Here is a 19691-nt window from a genome sequence, read left to right as displayed (position 1 = left end):
AATGTTGAAGTTTAGATATTTGAAATGTGAATTTTTTATTTTGAATGCACTTAAGTTTGGTGACTTGGTTGATGACTTAGTGAGTTAAAATCTACTAAGTGTATCTACTTTAATAGTGAATTTTTTGCTTTTAATGTGGTTTAGTTTTGTGACTTAGGTGATCATTTAGTGAGTTGAAAATGTGGAAATTTAGGTACTTGAAATGGGAATTTTCTGTTTTGAAAGAAGTTAAGTTTGGTTACTTGGGTAATAAGTTAGTCAGTTGTAATTTACTAAATGTAGGTACTTTAAAGGTGAATTTTTGTTTTGAATGTGGTTTAGTTTGGTGACTTGAGCGATGACTTAGTGAGTTGAAAATGTTGAAGTTTAGGTACTGGAAATGTGAATTTTTTATTTTGAATGTAGTTAAGTTTTGTGACTTGGATGATGACTTACTGAGTTGAAATTTACTAACTGTAGGTACTTTAATGGTGAATTCTTTGTTTTGAATGTGGTTTACCTTGGTGACTTGGGCGATGACTTAGTGTGTAGCAAATGTTGAAGTTTAGGTACTTGAAATGTGTATTTTTTGTTTTGAATGCAGTTAAGTTTGGTGACTTTGGTGAAGTCTTAGTGAGTTTAAATTTAATAAGTGTAGGTACTTTAACGGTGAATTTTTTCTTTTGGAATGCGGTTTAGTTTGGTGACTTGGGTGATTACTTAGTGAGTTGAAAATGTTGAAGTTTAGGTACTTGAAATGTGAATTTTTCGTTCTGAATGTGGTTAAGTTTGATGACTTGGGTGATGACTTAGTGAGTTGAAATTTACTAAGTGTAGGTACTTTAATAGTGAATTTTTTACTTTGAATACGGTTTAGTTTGCTGACTTGGGTAAAGAATTAGTGAGTGGAAAATGTTGAACTTTAGGTACTTGAAATGTGAATTTCTTTTTTGAATGTAGTTAAGTTTGGTGACTTGGGTGATGACTTAGTGAGTTAAAATTTACAAATTGTAGGTACTTTAATGGTGAATTTTTTGTTTTGAATACAGTTTAGTTTTGTGACTTGGGTAATGAATTAGTGAGTGGAAAATGTTGAACTTTAGGTACTTGAAATGTGAATTTCTTGTTTTGAACGTAGTCAAGTTGGGTGGCTTGGTTAATGACTTAGTGAGTTGAAAGTTACTAAGTGTAGGTTCTTTAAAGGTGAATTTTTTTTTTGAATGTGCTTTAGTTTGGTTACTTGGGTGATGATTTAGTGTGTTGAAATTGTTGAAGATTAGGTACTTGAAATGTGAATTTTTTGTTTTGAATGTAGTTAAGTTTGGTGACTTGGGTGATGACTTACTGAGTTGAAATTTACTAAGTGTAGGTACTTTAATAGTGAGTTTTTTATTTTGAATACGGTTTAGTTTGGTGACTTGGGTAAAGAATTAGTGAGTGGAAAATGTTGACTTTATGTACTTGAAATGTGAATTTCTTGTTTTGAACGTAGTTAAGTTAGGTGACTTGGTTGATGACTTAGTGAGTTGAAAGTTACTAAGTTTAGGTACTTTAAAGGTGATTTTTGTTTTGAATGTGCTTTAGTTTGGTGACTTGGGTGATGACTTTGTGAGTTGAAAATGTTGAAGTTTAGGTACGTTAAATGTGAATATTTTTTTTTGAATGTAGTTAAGTTTGGTGACTTGGGTGATGACTTAGTGAGTTGAAATTTATGTGGTGTAGGTACTTTAATGGTGAATTTTTTGTTTTGAATGTGGTTCAGATTGGTGAATTGGGTAATGACTTAGTGAGTTGAAAATATTGAAGATGAGGTGCTTGAAATGTAAATTTTTTGTTTTTAATGTAGTTAAGTTTGATGACATGGTTGTTGACTTAGTCAGTTGAAAATGTTAATGTTTTGGTTCTTGAAATGTGAATTTTTTGTTTTGAATGTAGTTAAGTTGGGTTACTTGGGTGATGACTTAGTGAGTTGAAAATGTTGAAGTTTAGGTACTTGAAATGTAAATTTTTATTTTTTGAATGTGGTTAAGTCTAGTGACTTGGGTGATGACTTATTGAGTTGAAATTTACTAAGTGTAAGTACTATTAAGTTGAATTTTTGTTTTGATTGTGGTTTAGTTTGGTGACTTGGAAGATGACTTAGTGAGTTGAAAATGTTGAAGGTTAGGTACTTTAACTCTGATTTTTTTTCTTTTGAATGTAGTAAAGTTTGGTGACTTGGGTGATGATTTAGTGAGTTGAAAATGTTGAAGTTTAGGTACTTGAAAAGCAATTTTTTTATTTTGAATGTGGTTTAGTTTGGTGACTTGGGTGATGACTTAGAGAGTTGAAAATGTAAAAGTTTAGGCACTTGAAATGTGAATTTTTCGTTTTGGATGTTGTTAAGTTTGGTGACTTGGGTGATGACTTAATGAGTTAAAATTTACTAAGTGTAGCTACTTTAATGATGAATTTTTTGTTTCTAATGTGGTTTAGTTTGGTAACTTGGGTGATGACTTAGTGAGTTGAAAATATTGAAGTTTAGATTCTTGAAATGTGAATTATTTATTTTGAATGTAGTTAAGTTTGGTGACTTGGTTGATGACTTAGTGAGTTGAAATTTACTAACTGTAGGTACTTCAAAGGTGAATTTTTGTTTTGAATGTGGTTTAGTTTGGTGACTTGGACGATGACTTAGTGAGTTGAAAATGTGAAGTTTAGGTACTTGAAATGTGATTTTTTTTTTTTGAATGTAGTTAAGTTTGGTGACTTGGGTGATGACTTAGTGAGTTGAAATTTTCTAAGTGTAGGTAATTTAATGGTGAATTTTCTTTTTGAATATGGTTTACTTTGGTGACTCTGATGATGGCTTAGTGAGTTGAAAATGTTAAAGTTTAGGTACTTGATATATGAATTTTTTGTTTTGAATGTAATTTAGTTTGGTGTAACACCCGGCATTTCGGGCTTTAATGAAAATCATCATTTCTATGCGTAGATGATCCAAAAGCAATAAATCCTATGCAAATATGGCATGTTAATCATTCTAGTAGTGTGGGGAATTGAATGAGTTTTCCATCGACATAAGATTCGTCCAAAACGGACACTCATTGAAGGAGTTATGGTTATTTTAAGTCCTTGTCGTAAATTACCATTATTCTTGTCCTTGGCGCACCACAAAGAGGGTTTAAACGATGATGGTCAATATCCAGTGAGACTCCGCGATGGTGTCGCATCGCGGAGTAGGACAAATTCCCATTCGTCAATTTCCAGTGAGCCACCGCGATAGTGGCGCATCACGGTGGCTCATAAGATCGGGTTCCCAGTTTAAATTTTTCCAATTTCGTTCAGAAGTTAACAAGGGTAGTTTGGACTTTTTTTCAAGTCTCTTAAAATGTCCAAATAGGAGATTTAGACCTCTACAAGCATAATATACGACATTCTCAAGATTTCACTCAAAATAAAAACCCTATTTCATATACGTCTCCTCCAAGAAACTCAAGATTAAACCATGGGTTTTCGAAATTGATCGGAGATTTGGAATCCCCAAACCATTGGCTTCAAGGATCAGCCATTATTCTTCATAATCGAGGTACGCGGGGTTTTCCTAAAATCTCATGTGTATAAGTTAAAATGACCAAAAGGCCCTTCAAGAATGGGCTACCCCTCTAGTTTATGGAGTAGGCTATTTTGGTGTGTATTTGCGCCTTTAATTACACTTCTTTTCCACATACACTTGGTTTCTTTCACTGCACACCCGCATAAGTTTATTTTCGTGATTATTCTCGTATCATCCTCTCCATCTTGAGAATAATTTTCCCACAAATTCACGGCTTCACTTCGTTCCATTGGCCACTTCAAAAACAAGCACTCAAAACAGTCCGCAAAACATGAAGAACCTGAGATCTCAGTATGAACAAGTCTCAGCCAACATCTTCATTTTGAACCTCGGCTTCCTCTCCATCTTGAGACTTGGCTTCAATCTTATCCTACTCAAGTCTCCTTCCATCATATAAGCATCATCGTGAACTCCATATACTTCATGTCCCTTTCTTCCATACTCCTCTATATGGACATATCAGTTTTGTGAAAGTGGAGTTTCGGTTGAGGAGGCTATTTTGGTAATGTGGAGCTTCGGTTGTGGGGCTTTTATGGGAGGGAATAGGTCTCCAAGTCGTTCTTGTGGAACTTGATCAACTTGCGGGAGAAGTGATCTACCTTGTTCTCAATTTTATGGGTAATTAGTAACTTGGCTCATGGCATTTTGTGGTGAACTTGAAGGGTTGACTTTTGTATGCAAAGTATCGGGGGCAATGGTGATGGAAGGGTTTTGTTCATGACCACTTTACGAAACATGGAGTCGAGGAGTAGAAGCACGAGAGTTCCTTCGACTCTCCATTCGATCCAACCTCTCATTCTTAGTAGACATCTCTCCTCGGATTGAGGACATAGTCGCGAGCATACTTTCCATTCCTCGGTTGATAGTTTCAAGTCTTTCCAAGATAGCACCAAGAGCATTGTTGTCCATTGTAGCCAAGAAGTTACCTACAAAATAATAAACAAGTTAGTTGTTCAAAGAATGGTCCTCACACTCTTTCTTTAATCCTTTGTCCCTTGGATTCTCACTTTTGATCTTACAATTATTGTAAGTTTCCTTGTAATCCGTGAGATGTTTAGAGGTGAACCGAGTGTGTACAATGACTCAAAAGAATAAAAACACACAAAGCAACGTAAACACAGATAAAATGGTTTCAAAACCAACTCACAATCTAGTAAATTGTCACTAGTTTGTAAGTTAGTATTGGAATCAACAAACGAAACTAATGATACAACAAAATGAAACTAAAAGATCACAATTTGAGCTTAAAATTTTTGTGTAAACAATAACTTTGGTGATGTGGCAGCACACCATTGGTCACGGCCCCACAATTAGTCACTAGTTGAAATTTACAAACTTTAGTTACTATGTAATGGAAACAATTGGTTTTGGAGGGAAAGTATATGTCTTGAATATCCTTTAAGTCTAATCTTCAAAAGTCAAGACTTGACTTTGTACAATTCTCACAAAACAACGTCCCTTGAAACAAGGAAAAGTGGTTGAAAAGTAGATGTCAAGTCAAGTGATGGCTCAAGTCTTCTCACAAACAACTTTACAACTTGTAGGTTCACTTTTTTGAATCTATATTACACTTTTAGTTGTCTTAAGTTATAAGATGATATTAAGAACAATATGAACACCACAACAATCCTTCAATAACAACAACAATATTCACGAATTCAAAACCGGACACAAGTCACAAATTCTCGCCCTAGATCCTTGTTCACAACACAACATTAACAAGTTCAAGCGGAAATATAGATCTAGACACCTTTTAGTGTTAGTAAATCACAAAACTAACACAAGAAACAACAATACACGCCAAAGTACTACTAGATCTAGAGGCTACAAGCAACCTCGGCCAAGATGAACAACAAGAACAACACTTTCAAGGCCAAGAACAACAAGAACACCAAATTTGTTTTTTTTTTAATTTTCTTAGCAAGAAAGCCCAGGATTGGTATTGTAAGAAAAACACCAAATATGGATTTGATACCAAATGATACAATAAAACCAAGTAACACACGGAATTGGCTCAAAACAGTCCAAACATACTCCAAAAACAGCCCACTAATTCAAAGAATTGAGGACCCTTTTGAAGACCACTCTTAGATTCAAGAATGAAATGCAAAAAGGACAATATAACTAAGTGTTTGACACCTTTTTCAGCCAACAACAAACTAAGTTAACAACACAAGATGAAACAATAATGAGAAGAACAACAACAACAAAAACAGCTTTACAATAAAAGATACAAAACGCATATAAGATTACAAAAGAGAAAGGATAGATAGATAGACCATATGAAGGTAAAATGGTAAGAACCCAAGAATGGTAAATCTTGGACCCTTAACACTACACACAATAGTAAACGTATCTCTTACAAATACACAAGATCGGAATCCACCTCCCAAGCATCAATGTTTCCAAGCAAATACAAACATAAGTGATTCTACACTTGTCTAAGCCCTAATTTTGGTTTAGGGTGCCTCAAGGAAAGAGGACTTGTGTTCCTTTATCTTGTAAGACTTACAACTTCATTCATTAACTAAGTAAATAAAACCCTACATGTTTCTTATATATTACAAAATAAATAGAAGTTAAAATGACCAAAAAGGCCCTTTAAGACTGGGCTGCCCCTCTAGTGTATGGAGTGGGCTGTTTTGGTGTGTATTTGGGCCTTTAATTACACTTTTCTTGTACATACACTTGGTTTCTTTCAATGCACACCCACATAAGTTTATTTCCGTGATTATTATTGTATCAACCCCCTTCTCCCTCCAGGTTCTGAGGCTCAGTCTAGGGGTCCAGAAAAGCAATAAATTTTATCAGACAGAGTTGCAGTGTCCAGTTGGTAAGCTTTATTTATTCCAAAAGGCCTGTTTACTTTCAGACAACTATTATTAGATATGGTTTTGGTCTACTGGGGGCTTTGTCCTAGTTTTTGGAATAGTTTTGAGATGTAGTAAAGATTTCACAGACTGAGTCAGATCTTATTTAGATGTTTTGAATTATAGCATTTCTTTCTAATGTCTTGAAACCCAGAGTTAATGACCATGTTTCCATATCAGATTTTATTTCCATATTTTATTTTATAATATGAATGTTGTGCATAATTACCAAATCAGATAGAGAAGGATGTCTGGGCCTTCATGGTTGAGGATGTCCATCACGGCCAGGCCCTAGTTCGGGTCATGACAAACTTGGTATCAGAGCACGGTTCATGGTCCTAGGGTGTTTGCGAAATCACATTGGGTAGAGTCTTATTTATGGGTATGTAGCGCATCACACTTTTAAGCAGGAGGCTACCAGTTGTTTAGGAATGTCTCTTTTTCTTCATGTTCTAGTTTGTGCAATAGAGTCTGAATGTTCCTCCTTCATACTCTAATTCGTGCTATGGTGTCGCCCATACGAAAGTAATAGTCATTCCAATTCTTTCCTTACTTTGATGTTCTCAGACATGACTATTATTGGGGTGATTCAAGTACAGAAGTTTAGAGTCTAAATGACATAGTTCTTTCTGATTGAGCCATACAAGATTTTGAAATTGTCCAAGGACTTGTGAAGAGTCTATTAGTGCCTCAGAGTGTATTGATTCTAGTATAAACTTTGATTCTGATGAAATCATATTTTTTGCCTGCCGTATTGAGTGTCTTTTAGTCTTTTTCAGAATTTATGTTGTCGATATCATACTTAAGGGGGATGGTGTGTTGCAGAATGTTAGAACTATATTTCCACCCGAGTAATAGTATAAGTTAAGTGTCGGTGTCATACCCTATTGGTAGTGATGTTGGACCAAGAAGTTGGTAATGCAAAGTCACAAAGTTAGAAGTCAGAGTAAGGGTGACTTTTGTGTAAATAAATACTTTAGTTGAATAACCGATGTTTGAGGATAATTTACCCCTTTTTAGTGATGAACTAATGTAGTAGTTAGTAGCATGTGTGGATTGTATGGTAGTCTGTGGGGGGAAGTGTTTGACTCAGATTTTTTATATTTATACAGAGTAAGATATGTATCCTTAGATCATTGATTATTGTGTATCAAGTTTCTGTCTTTTGTAATCTTGTTATCATTGTGTCATTGAAACTCAAAGTCTAGTAAATCCATGTGAGGCCTATTTTGATTCACTAGCAACTTATTATCCATTTTATTGGTTCTTGTGTTGGATGGAACTGGGGGTTTAAAGGCATAATGGCAAGAAAACTGGTAAGGGAGATTTAGTGAATATATGTATAGCTGAATCTTTTGGCATGAGATTAAGTTGGTATTAAAGTGATACGTCCTTGTGTGTTAGTTTAGTAGAAGGTAGAGAAGGAGTTATTAGCTAAGGTGAGTTGTTGTTTGCTCGAAGTATGAAATGGCTCGATTAGCCAGTAAGTTATAATTATAGACACAAGGTTGTTTGTGGAATTTGAAGGTAGTCTAAATGTATGCTTGGGTAAGTAAGTGTGATGTGAGAAAGTCGTATAAGTAGATACGATTGTATGGGGTTATAATATAAGATTAAGGTTGAACATTTCTATTTTATGACTCCACCCCCTTGACTTTCTTTTCTTTGGTAGTTGTAGACAAGTACTATTTGTGAGAAGGTATGTAGTAGATTTTAAGGCATAGCAGTGATGTCATGAAGGTGGATGTGATTATTTCTTGGTTAATGATACTAGTTTTATGGAAGCGATCTAATAGGCTTGAACAGTGCATGCAAGAGCTTAAGTTTATTTGGTTTGTAATGAAGTATGATGTTGTATGTATAAAGTAGAAGTATGCCAAGGTGATATGAGGTTGCTGTATTTTTCTAAGGCTATTACATGTTGTGTGTGGCTAGTGGTGCCGTTGAGTTGCTAGATGGAGAAAGACTAGTTAAATGGTATATGGTGTTCTAAATAGCCCAGTTAAGGAGTTTTGATAGATAATGTTAAGCCTTTTGATATGATCTTAATTCTCATAGTAGAAAGATATGCTGGTAGACTATGACAAAAGTGGTATGGTCCGACAAAGGTTTGGAGATATTCATGTTTAGTGTTAGAAGAATCTGAGTTGGTGAATGTTTAAGCTGTTATATGATGAATTTTAGGGATATAGAAACCTAAGGGTTGAATATTAGAAGTAGGTATTAGCATTGGTTATAGTACATGAAGATACCGTCTTACACGATAAGTTTAGTTTTATGTGTATAGTTATATCCCCGACTCTAAAGTAAAGTAATTTTAGTTTATACCAGAGTATATATAGTGGTTCATAGACTTAGAGTAGTGGCTTAAATCTAAGGGGGAGATGATAGAACGAGTAACCAAGTCAAGTTTTTAGATGGTAATAGATGTGCCAGTAAGTTGTGGAATTGGCTGTGAGAAAGAATGATGCTCAATCTATTCTTATTTCAGCAGTTTACTTCAGTTATTCCGATACATACTCATGCTTTAAGTCCAGCTTCATGATCATAGCTCGTGCTCAGGCACATGATAAGGAATCATGTACTCTCATAGTTCCTAGTATGATAAGTTCCTAGTTTGTTTAGCTGTCAGAATCGATTTTCGTAAGTTATGAATTCGAAAAATTCAGATAATATAGTTCATGACTCTTGTGTACATATGATACTCTTAACGATCAGTGAAAATTCAGTTTTATATTAGTTATGTCCTCATATTAGATCTCTTCAATGAGTCCATGCCGTGAGTGCTCTATTCCCCATGCCTCAATAAGGTATCAAATTACGCTTAGTACTCCCCTCATGTTCCGAATTCCGATATTCTTATTTTTAAGTGACCTTTTCCCTTAGGTTAAGATAGTGATGATGAACAGTTATCTAGATGGGAAAGAGTAAACATTTCTTGTTTATGAAAGATGGTTGTGTGCTTATTTGAGTTAAGGCAGTAATTATGGAGTAAGATTGAGTCCAAGTCTTTGATAAATGTCAAGGTTAGTTGAAGTTTTATGTGTTATATTTGGAAAAAATTATTGTGTGCTTGTTTTATGTAAGTCTTTAAGTGGAACGAATTTTGGGGTGAAGTTTCATGTATGGCTTGGTTAGTTGAGGATATTTTATGTGTATCATCTGAATAGTACAGTGAAGTTGTTATGGATAGAAATAGTAGAGAATATGACAAATATGCTTTATGAGTGGTTGTTTAGAAGTGCACATGTGGGTATGAAGATAGGATTGAATGTCATGTTTGTGTGCATATGGATGGATCCCTTGAGTGTTTGTGAATGTCTAATACGAAGTTGAAGCTGATTGTCGGAGTGGCAATAAGAATTATGCAGGAGATGAGGAATTGTAAAATGCAGGGTGTGCTAAATTCATGATTCAGACCAGTACTACAGTATTATATGGTGCGTCTTATAATTTTGAGTTAGGCTTGAAGATGATGAGGGGATTTAGTTCAATTTAGACATTAGTAGATGGAAATATCAGTGGCCATGTGAGAAAAATAAGTGAAATCAATGAGCATGGTGTTTAAGAGGAAAGTATAGTTGAGAGAGTATTTTTGAAGTGTGGCTAAACTCGAAAGTAAGAAGTTGCATTGCCTAAGGTTTGGTTATCCTATCCTAGTTTATCAGTTATATGTCAATATTCCATGCTATAGAGTAATGTCATTGTTGTGATTCCTTAGTTGGATGTCTTGTATAACACATGTTAGAGATTCTTTGCTCCCTGACGCTACTAGAACTTCTTTAGAAAGAGTGTTAAAGAGATACTCCAGTTAAATATAAGTGTCTTGTATAATTCAGTTTAGCAGTCAGGCAGAAAAGTTACTGTGGTTTTCCACCTTTTCACCCAATCCTACTATCTGAAGTCCAATGCGCATGACCATCCCATAAGATAATCTATTCCATCCATGTAAGTTGCGAACTCAGTTTAGTTCAAGCATAATGTTTTAGATTCAGTTATTTAGTCATGACTCAGTTCATAAGAGTTCAGCACATAATCTCAAATTTTTCCAGCTACTTTAGCTCAGTTAATGTAATACCTATGTACGATCTAAATCTTGTGCCTCATGATTCGTACTTACCTAAGTTATCACTTCACATTCCAAATTCAACGTGTGTGATTTGAGCATAAACGCTTTGGGGGGTATCCTAAACTCTCAGCATGAATCATCTCCTTAAAGCAAGTAAGGGCATGTCAGCTCAGAATTCAGTTTCGTGATAGAAATTTAAATGTTTTAGATCAGTTATATCCTTTCTTAGAAGACACATCAGGTCCACGTTATTCCATACCTTTAAGTTTCAACATTCCTAGCCATCATTCGGGGACAAATGATCCCTAGGGAGAGATAATGTAACACCCCGCATTTCGGGCTAGAATGAAACCCCGCATTTCGGGCTAGAATGAAAACCGTCATTTCTATGCGTAGATGATCCAAAAGCAATAAATCCTATGCAAATATGGCATGTTAATCATTTTAGTAGTGTGGGGAATTGAATGAGTTTTTCGTCGACATAAGATTCTTCCAAAACAGACACTCGGTAAAGGAGTTATAGTTAATTTAAGTCCTAGTCATAAAACACCGTCATTCTTGTCCTTGGAGCGTTACGGAGAGGGTTTACATGATGATGGTTAATATCCAGTGAGAATCAACGATAGTGGCGTGTTGCGGAGTGGGCCAAATTTCCATTCGTCAATTTCCAGTGAGCCACCACGATAGTGGCGCATCGCGGTGGCCCATAAGATCGGGTTCCCAGTTTAAATTTTTCCAATTTTGTTCAGAAGTTAACAAGGGTAGTTTGAACTTTTTTTCAAGTCTCTTAAAACGTCCAAATAGGAGATTTAGACCTCTACAAGCATAATATACGACATTCTCAAGATTTCCCTCAAAACAAAAACACTAGTTCATATACTTCTCCTCCGAGAAACTCAAGATTCAACCGTGGGTTTTCGAAATTGATCAGAGATTTGGAATCCCCAAACCATAGGCTTCAAGGATCAGACATTATTCTTTATAATCGAGGTACGCGGGGTTTTCCTAAGATCCCATGGGTATAGAAATCATGATTTTAGGAAAAGGGTTTTTGAATTTATAAATACATTCATGTTTTAGAAGCTTCGATAATATTGTTTTGGTCTTTAGGCCTTCCCCCAAACTGATTTGAATTGTATATATGTATGTATGCATTGAAAATTGTGAATTATGAATCGAGAGCATGAAATATATAATCTCTCTCTCCCATTACTTTATTATTTGATTTACAAGTTATGAATCCTTATATTTTATGGTTTACAGAATGATTCAAGATACTATTTGTCTTATGTAAAATTCATGATGATTAAGAATGGGAAAGAGAAATTCTTTAACGATAATAAGTGTTGAGATTGATAAACAAAGAAACTTCAGGAATGTTTTTGAGAAGTTAGCCACTGCTTATTGAAATTGTTGAATGAATGGAAAGCCTTTGCATGATTTTTGGCTTACGATTTGAGATATAACTCTTCTTACACAATATGCATGATCAAGTGGCCTGAACAATATTTTAGAATGAAATAATCATATGGCTTAGAATAATGACTTTCAAGTCTTGGTATGACATTACCAACTCAGACAATGCCATACTAGAGACAGACAAATACAGAAATCAGACTTTCATGTTTTAAAATTTTAGAATGATCCATGTTCAAAAAAGGATGAACCAGGTCATAAATAGATGTTAGGTGGTTCCCTGAAGAGGGCATGATTTCAGATAACTCATTGTCCAAAACCATGATTTGCCGATTCGGGTATATTATATTACGCTTGCCAAATATCATGTGGTATATCAGAATCAGAAACTCCAACCTTTGCGGCATACTTGGGTTGGGGGCTTCCCCGACGAGTCAATGGCAGATTACATATTGCCCGAGGAATATCATAGTTGTAGGGGAGTGCCACCTAACTCAAAAGTAATACAAAGAACAAACAGTGGATTGAAAAACATGTTTTATGATTTTCAGAAAGTGCCTATGTATTTTGAGAATTGTTTATGCGTGATGTTTTAAAAAAATTCTCTCTACTATTTTACTTATATAAAAGTTTTATTTTGGATCAGTTTGTGTACCAGTACATTTGTATTGATCCCCCTACTCCCTCCAGGTTCTGAGGCTCAGTCTAAAGGGTCCAAAAAAGCAATAGATTGTATCAAACAGAGTTGCAGTGGCCAGTAGGTGAGCCTTCTTTATTTCAGAAGGTCTGTTTACTTTCAGACAACTATTATTAGATATGGTTTTTGTCTACTAGGGGCCTTGTCCCAGTTTTCGGAACAGTTTTGAGATGTAGTAGAGATTTTACAGACTGATTCAGATCTTATTCAGATATTTTGAATTGAAGTTATTCTTCTTTATGTATTGAAACCCAGAGTTAATGGCCATGTTTCCGTATCAGATTTTATTTTCGCATTTTTTTATGATATGAATTTTGTGCATGATTACTAGATCAGATAAAGAAGGACGTCCGGGCCTTCAGGGTTCGGGATGTCCGTCACGGCCAGGCCCTAGTTCGGGTCGTGACATTTGGTGACTTGGGTAATGACTTAGTGAGTTAAAATTTACTATGTGTAGGTACTTTAATGGTGAATGTTTTGTTTTGGACACGGTTTAGTTTGTTGACTTAGGTGATGACTTAGTGAGTTGAAAATGTTGAAGTTTAGGTATTTGAAATGTGGTTTAGTTTGGTGACTTTGGTGATGACTTAGTGAGATGAAAATATTTAAGTTGAGGTTCTTGAAATGTGAATTTTTTGTTTTGAATGTAGTTAAGTTTGGTGCCATGGGTGTTGACTTAGTGAGTTGAAATTTATTTTAAAGGTGAATTTTTGTTTTGAATGTGGTTTAGTTTGGTGACTTGGGTAATGACTTAGTGAGTTGAAAATGTTGAAGATTAGATACTTGAAATGTGAATTTTTTGTTTTGAATGTAGTTAAGTTTGGTGACATGGGTGATGACTTAGAGAGTTGAAAATGTTGAAGTTTAGGTACTTGAAATGTAAATTTTTTGTTTTGAATGTAGTTAAGTCTGGTGAGTTGGGTGATGACTTAGTGAATTGAAATTTACTAAGTGTAGGTACTTTAAAGATGAATTTTTTATTTGAATGTGGTTTAGTTTGGTAACTTGGATGATGACTTAGTGAGTTGAAAATGTTGAAGTTTAGATACTTGAAATGTGAATTTTTTGTTTTGAAGGTAGTCAGGTTTGGTCGGTTTTCTATTAAAATTAATTAATTAATTTTATTAAAGCTGACCACTTGTGGTCTGTTTATTTTGAATTTTATTATTTAAAAAAAAAATCCAATTTTAATAAAATAATGATAAATTTTAAAGATATATATATTTTTAAAAATCGACCATAAGTGGTCGGTTTTTAAAAAGCTACCATTACTTTACCGACCACGCTCTTTGATTGAATTTATGACCGGAAATTGAGGAAAACCGAACACATATGATCGATTTTTCTGGTTTTCTTAGTAGTGTCAAACGACCCCATTGATAAAAGTTCTATACGATAATTGAGGGTATGTGTTGTATCAATCTATAACTCATGCAAAATATTATAGTTGAATATCCAACTAGATTAGGAGGAATGGTTAATAAGTTTTGCAATAAGCTTTTAGAGAACCTAGTGATTGTACTCTATAATGGAAAAATCGGCTAAGAGTTGGATATCGTTATGCTGTCAGAAATTCAATTTATTTTTTTATTTTATTTCGTGGAATGATTTTGCAGTATCAAATGATAAAAAAAAAAAAAAAAAGCAAATCATATGACTTTCTTATGAGGTTAACATATAAAGTATGACGCCTTAAAAGTGAATAATTTTATTCATGGAAGAGAATGATGAATCTATGCAAATGGTAATTGACAATAGACAAAAGATTTGAAGCTTTGTGAAGGGAAAATATCTTTTTTCTTTTGTTTTTATAATTATATTGATTTATACCTTTAGTTACATGGTGTTATTTGCTAATTTAAAATAGTTTTTGGGATATCGATATCTTGAGCAGAAGGAAAAAAAGTTGGATAACCAGAAGGCATGTATTAGGACTTGTTATGATTAGCTTGAAAATATGGTGAAGTCTCGAAGATAACAGAAGACAATACTAATGGTCATGGACTAGATGTACCGATTATTCAGAATGTTCAAATTCTTGTTCTTATGTCCTTTAGGAGGTATGAGAATTATTTTGTTGATAAAAGCTTATGCCGATATTGAAGAAGGTTTTATGGACATTGGGATAATACTATTAAATATAGTAGATCAGAAGTATGAATTTTCATTTTTATGTCGTGATATTTTTAAGCATTGAGTTATCTAGTAAAAGGGTGATAAAATTATGGTATTATGCATACTAAGGTGTTAGCATGTGTTATGTTACAATTGCCTTTGTTGAAGCAGAAAAGGTTGATCAGTGAGGAAATCCTGACGTTATACTAGGTTAGTGATAATTTTTGATAATGAGTAAAGTGCGAGGATTATAGTTAGAGGGTTCAATATATATGAACTTGTGGCAGTTGACTTAAGGAGATTTGTACGTGATATGATTAAACATTTCTTTTAATATCTAGTATTTTTTAGGTTTATAATTATGCATTGAGATCAAAAAAGGAGAGCTAACATCAGATAGTGATGCAAGGTAGTTCAATGTTTGAACTGTTCATATTTTAAATAGGGGGGTTAAAAAAATACATGATATTATCGATAGGTTGGCTTTAAAACAAATTACTGTGTGTTTGTCCATACATTAATTTATTTTTTTAAGAAACAAATTATGATTGTAGATGGAATAATTTTGATAGACGTATTTTGTTTCACTGAATGCTCGAAGGATAGAAAGTGGGTTGTCAGCAAGCGTGATGAGAGGAAAAATATTAAAGACATTTAGCCCTGATTTAGTTTGTATTGGTTATACACCATACTGGCCTATGTGGTGATATGTTTCAGAGATAGTGTAATAGCACTGTCACAATCCGAACCGGGGCCCTAGCCGTGACGGGCATCCTGAATCATGAAGGCCCGAGAGCCCTTCAAACTTGCAATCATATACACCATTCATGTACAAAAGGAAATGCGGAAATACATAGCAAAATGGAATCATGGTCAAATTTTGTTTCAAACTACTCAATACTGAAATGAGTTCATAAATATCAAAAACATCTAACACTAGTCTGTGAAATCTCTACTAACTGAAAATAACCTCTGTCTGAAGACTGGGACAAGGCCCCCAGTTGGACCATAAATCAAACTAAAATAACCTTGACTTATACATTAGGCCTTCCGGAATGAGGGAGGCTCACCAACTGTCAATCTCTGACCAATCAATCTACGACTTAGCGGAACCCCGGGATTGTGTCTCAGATCCTGAAATATAAGGGGTCAATACAGATGTACTGGTACGCAGAGCAATCCAAAATAATAGACTTTTATATATAACATAGGTGAAATCAAGTCATAAAACAATAAACATGAAATAGTTTAAAATACATGGGCAAATCTCAAATGATATAAAACAATCTAGTCAATGCAATTCCATTCTATGTATTACTTCTGAACTAGGTGGTGCACCCTACATTTCTGAAAGTATCCCATGGGCTATATGGGATCCGCCCTTAACTCGGCGGCCAAGCCCCCAACCCATATTTGCTGCAAGGGTTGAAGTTTCTGATTCTAATTCTGATATGCCACAGGGCACTAAGCCAGCATATAATCTCTTTTTGGGAACATAATATACCCGTATCGGTAAAACACGGTTTTGAAAAATAAATTGTGTGACCCATGCCTACTTCGGGTAACCACCTAACTCTCTTAGTGCCCATTTTTAACTTGTTCTGAACATACATCTTTTTGAGTTCAAAATCTAAAATCTGAACTGAAATCTGAGTTCTGTTCTGAGTTTTACCATGGACTCATCTAATTTGGTATCGTCATACCAAGACTTGCAAGTCATATTTTTGAGCCATAAAATATCATGTTACACCTTCTTCTTTCAAAACATAAAGTTTGGACCACCATACTTAAAACAATTCAAGAAGATTCATACTTCAAAACATTTGTCAAATTATATAAAGATCATTGTTTTTCAGCATTTCAATAGACATGTGGTGGTCATGCATTTTTAACAAACCATGCAATTCTTTCATTATATATTTTCAATATTTATTAACATGTAACCCCCCCCCCTCTTTAATTCAAAACCATAATCGAGTCATAAACAATAATCAAGAGATTTGTATCATGCTTCTCAAAATGTATTCGAAATAATCCATATCGTATGAAAAAAATGGGATATCATAGCAAGAGAGGGATTATATATTTTCATGCTCTCAATTAAATATTCAAAATATACGAGTACAAATAAATTTGGGGGAAAGGCCTCAAGACCAAAATAATAATATCATAAAAGAATTCATAATGCAAGATTTTAAACATAAATTCCAAAACCCTTCACAAATTCACAATCTCACAATGTTTAATGTTATTGAAATAATTTTCTTATCCCCATGTAGTTTTAGGAAAACCCCACGTACCTTAATTGTGAAGAAACCATGAATAAATTTTAAAAAGATTTGACCATTAAGCTCGATTGCCCAAACCCTAATTGTTTTCTCCTCTTGTGTTCTTGAAATGTGAATTAGGGATCTTAAGAGAGTTGAAACGTTACTACTACGCTTAATTTTGTTTAAGGATGATTAGATATGGAATTTGGGTGAAGGAATATAACTAAAGTGCAAATAGACCCTTTAGAAATTGAAATAACGTGTAAAATCACTTTAGATTTGTCACAACCCGAATCGGGGCCCTGGCCGTCACGAGCATTCCCTGACTCGAAGACCCGGAACGCCCTCTGTCTATCTGGTAAGCATGCACATAATTCATATGATCAAAGTAATACGGATTATACACAATAATACGGAAACATGGTCAACAATTTAAAATAGTTAAGGGACTGAAAACATGCCCAACAATATTTAATAAACATCTGCAACAGTCTACTAAATCTCTACTGACATACTATCTGAATAACTGGGACAAGGCCCCCAGCAGACCAAAAACCATACTGAAATAAATACCTAAATGACTAGGCCTTCCAAATCAAAGAAGGCTCACCAATTGAACTCTAAGACAACCCTGTCTGTAGACTCTACTGAGGATCTGGACCCCTAGACTGTGCCTCAGTACCTGGGAGGAAGGGGGGTCAGCACAATTGTACAGGAACACGAAGTAATCCAAAATAGAGTAATTGAACATATATATATATATATATAATACGTGAGAGCAAATTTTCATCAAACATTATGCATAAAAAAGTTTCTGAAAACACATGGGCATCTTCTGAAAACATGTAACCTTTCTGTAAATCTCACACTCTGATCTGTGTATTACTTCTGAGTTAGGTGGTATCCCCTACAAGTTTGATATTCCACGGGCGATATGAAATCCGCCATTGACTCGGCGGGGAAGCCTCTAACCCGAGTATGCCGCAAGGGTTGGAGTTCCTGAATCTGATACGGCACACGATACTTAAGTCAGTGTATAATAATATACTTGGGTCGGCAACCACGGTTTTAGGTAATGAGTTTCTTGAACTCAAGCCTTCTTCAGGGAACCACCTAACATCTCTGTATGCCTATTTTTAACCTTTTCTGTACATGCAACATTCTGAATGTCTAAAATCATGATAGTCTGAAATGTTTATTAATTTGAGTCTGATATGGCATTGGTCTGAATTGGTATCGTCATACCAAGACTTGCAAGTCATGATTTCTGAGCCATAATACATTAAGCTAAATCTTTCATTCAAAGCATAATTTAGACCACCAAAAACATGCAACTGATATAGAAGATTTCGCGTTTCGAAACTCAAGTCAAAATCATGCAAAAACTTCATTAACATATGGTGGTCTAGTGCCTTTAGCAAATCCATGCACTCTTTCATTACATGCATTATGAACATTAAACATTCATGCTATATTCCTTCTTTAGTGATTTAAAACCACCATTAAATCATAACAAGAGTTCAATCATTTCATATAGTGCTTTTCAAGGATGCATTGCAAAACAATTCATATGCTATGAGAAATTTGAAAAATTCATAATAAGAGGGAATTCACCGAAAATCATGCTCTCAACAAGAATTCATTCTTAAATACATAGTTTCATACATTCATATTCTCAAATCACTTTGGGGAAGGTCAAAAGACCAAAACAATGATGTTAAAATATTTAATACATGAATATATACATAGATTCAAAAACCCCATTCTAAAACATGATTTTTCTATGCCCATGAGAATTTAGGAAAACCCCGTGTACCTCTATTTTGGAAAATAATGGGTTCTTCTTGAAGCCTGTGGATTGGGGATTCTGAATCTCTAATTAATTTTGAAAACTCACGGTTGAATCTTGATTTATTTGGGTTTTTAGTTTGAAACCCTTGGGAGTGTTCTTGAGAATTTTTAGATGAATGTGGATGTATTTTGGAGAATTGGGGACGAAATCTCATGTTTATGGCTGAATAAGGGTGGGAAAAGGACCATTTTACCCCAAAAACGGAGTGTTTAAGTCACTTGAAACCATAAGATATGCGCCGCATATGATATAGCCTATATTTACATAGGCGTCGTATATGCTATTGCCTATATTTACATAGGCGCCGCATATGATATCACCTATATTTACATAGGCGTCGCATATGCTATCGCATATGCTTTCCAGTGGCCATGTGCGATTGGTTAGTCGACGCATTCTACTTTGAAAGGCCATAAGTTCTTGCTTGGGTGCCAGATTTTAGCAAAATTGATATCGTTGGAAAGTTAACTCAAAAACCTATCATTTTACACATAGTAGGGTCTCTAATTCGACATATACAAAGAGTCATGGTCGATAGAAGTTGACACAAATTATAATGTCCACTTAAACTTAATCGATCGAAGTAGTTTTCAACTCGTCCTTGAGTCAAAGGACCTCTATGGTCTAAATTCAAGCTTGAATGAATTCACATACTATGCAAATAATTAACATGCCATATTGGCATAGGATTTATGGCTTCGGGATTATCAATGCATCGGAATCATGGTCTATATTGTAGCCCTAAATGTGGGGCATTACATTATCTCCCCCTTAGGATCATTCGTCCCCGAATGATGATGCGGGACACAGACAGACATGATTTCAAGC

The sequence above is a fragment of the Capsicum annuum genome, chromosome 7 (assembly GCF_002878395.1).
Source record: "Capsicum annuum cultivar UCD-10X-F1 chromosome 7, UCD10Xv1.1, whole genome shotgun sequence".
NCBI lineage: Eukaryota > Viridiplantae > Streptophyta > Magnoliopsida > Solanales > Solanaceae > Capsicum > Capsicum annuum.
The sequence above is the reverse complement of the archived record's forward strand: the minus strand, read 5'-3'. Positions refer to the sequence as shown.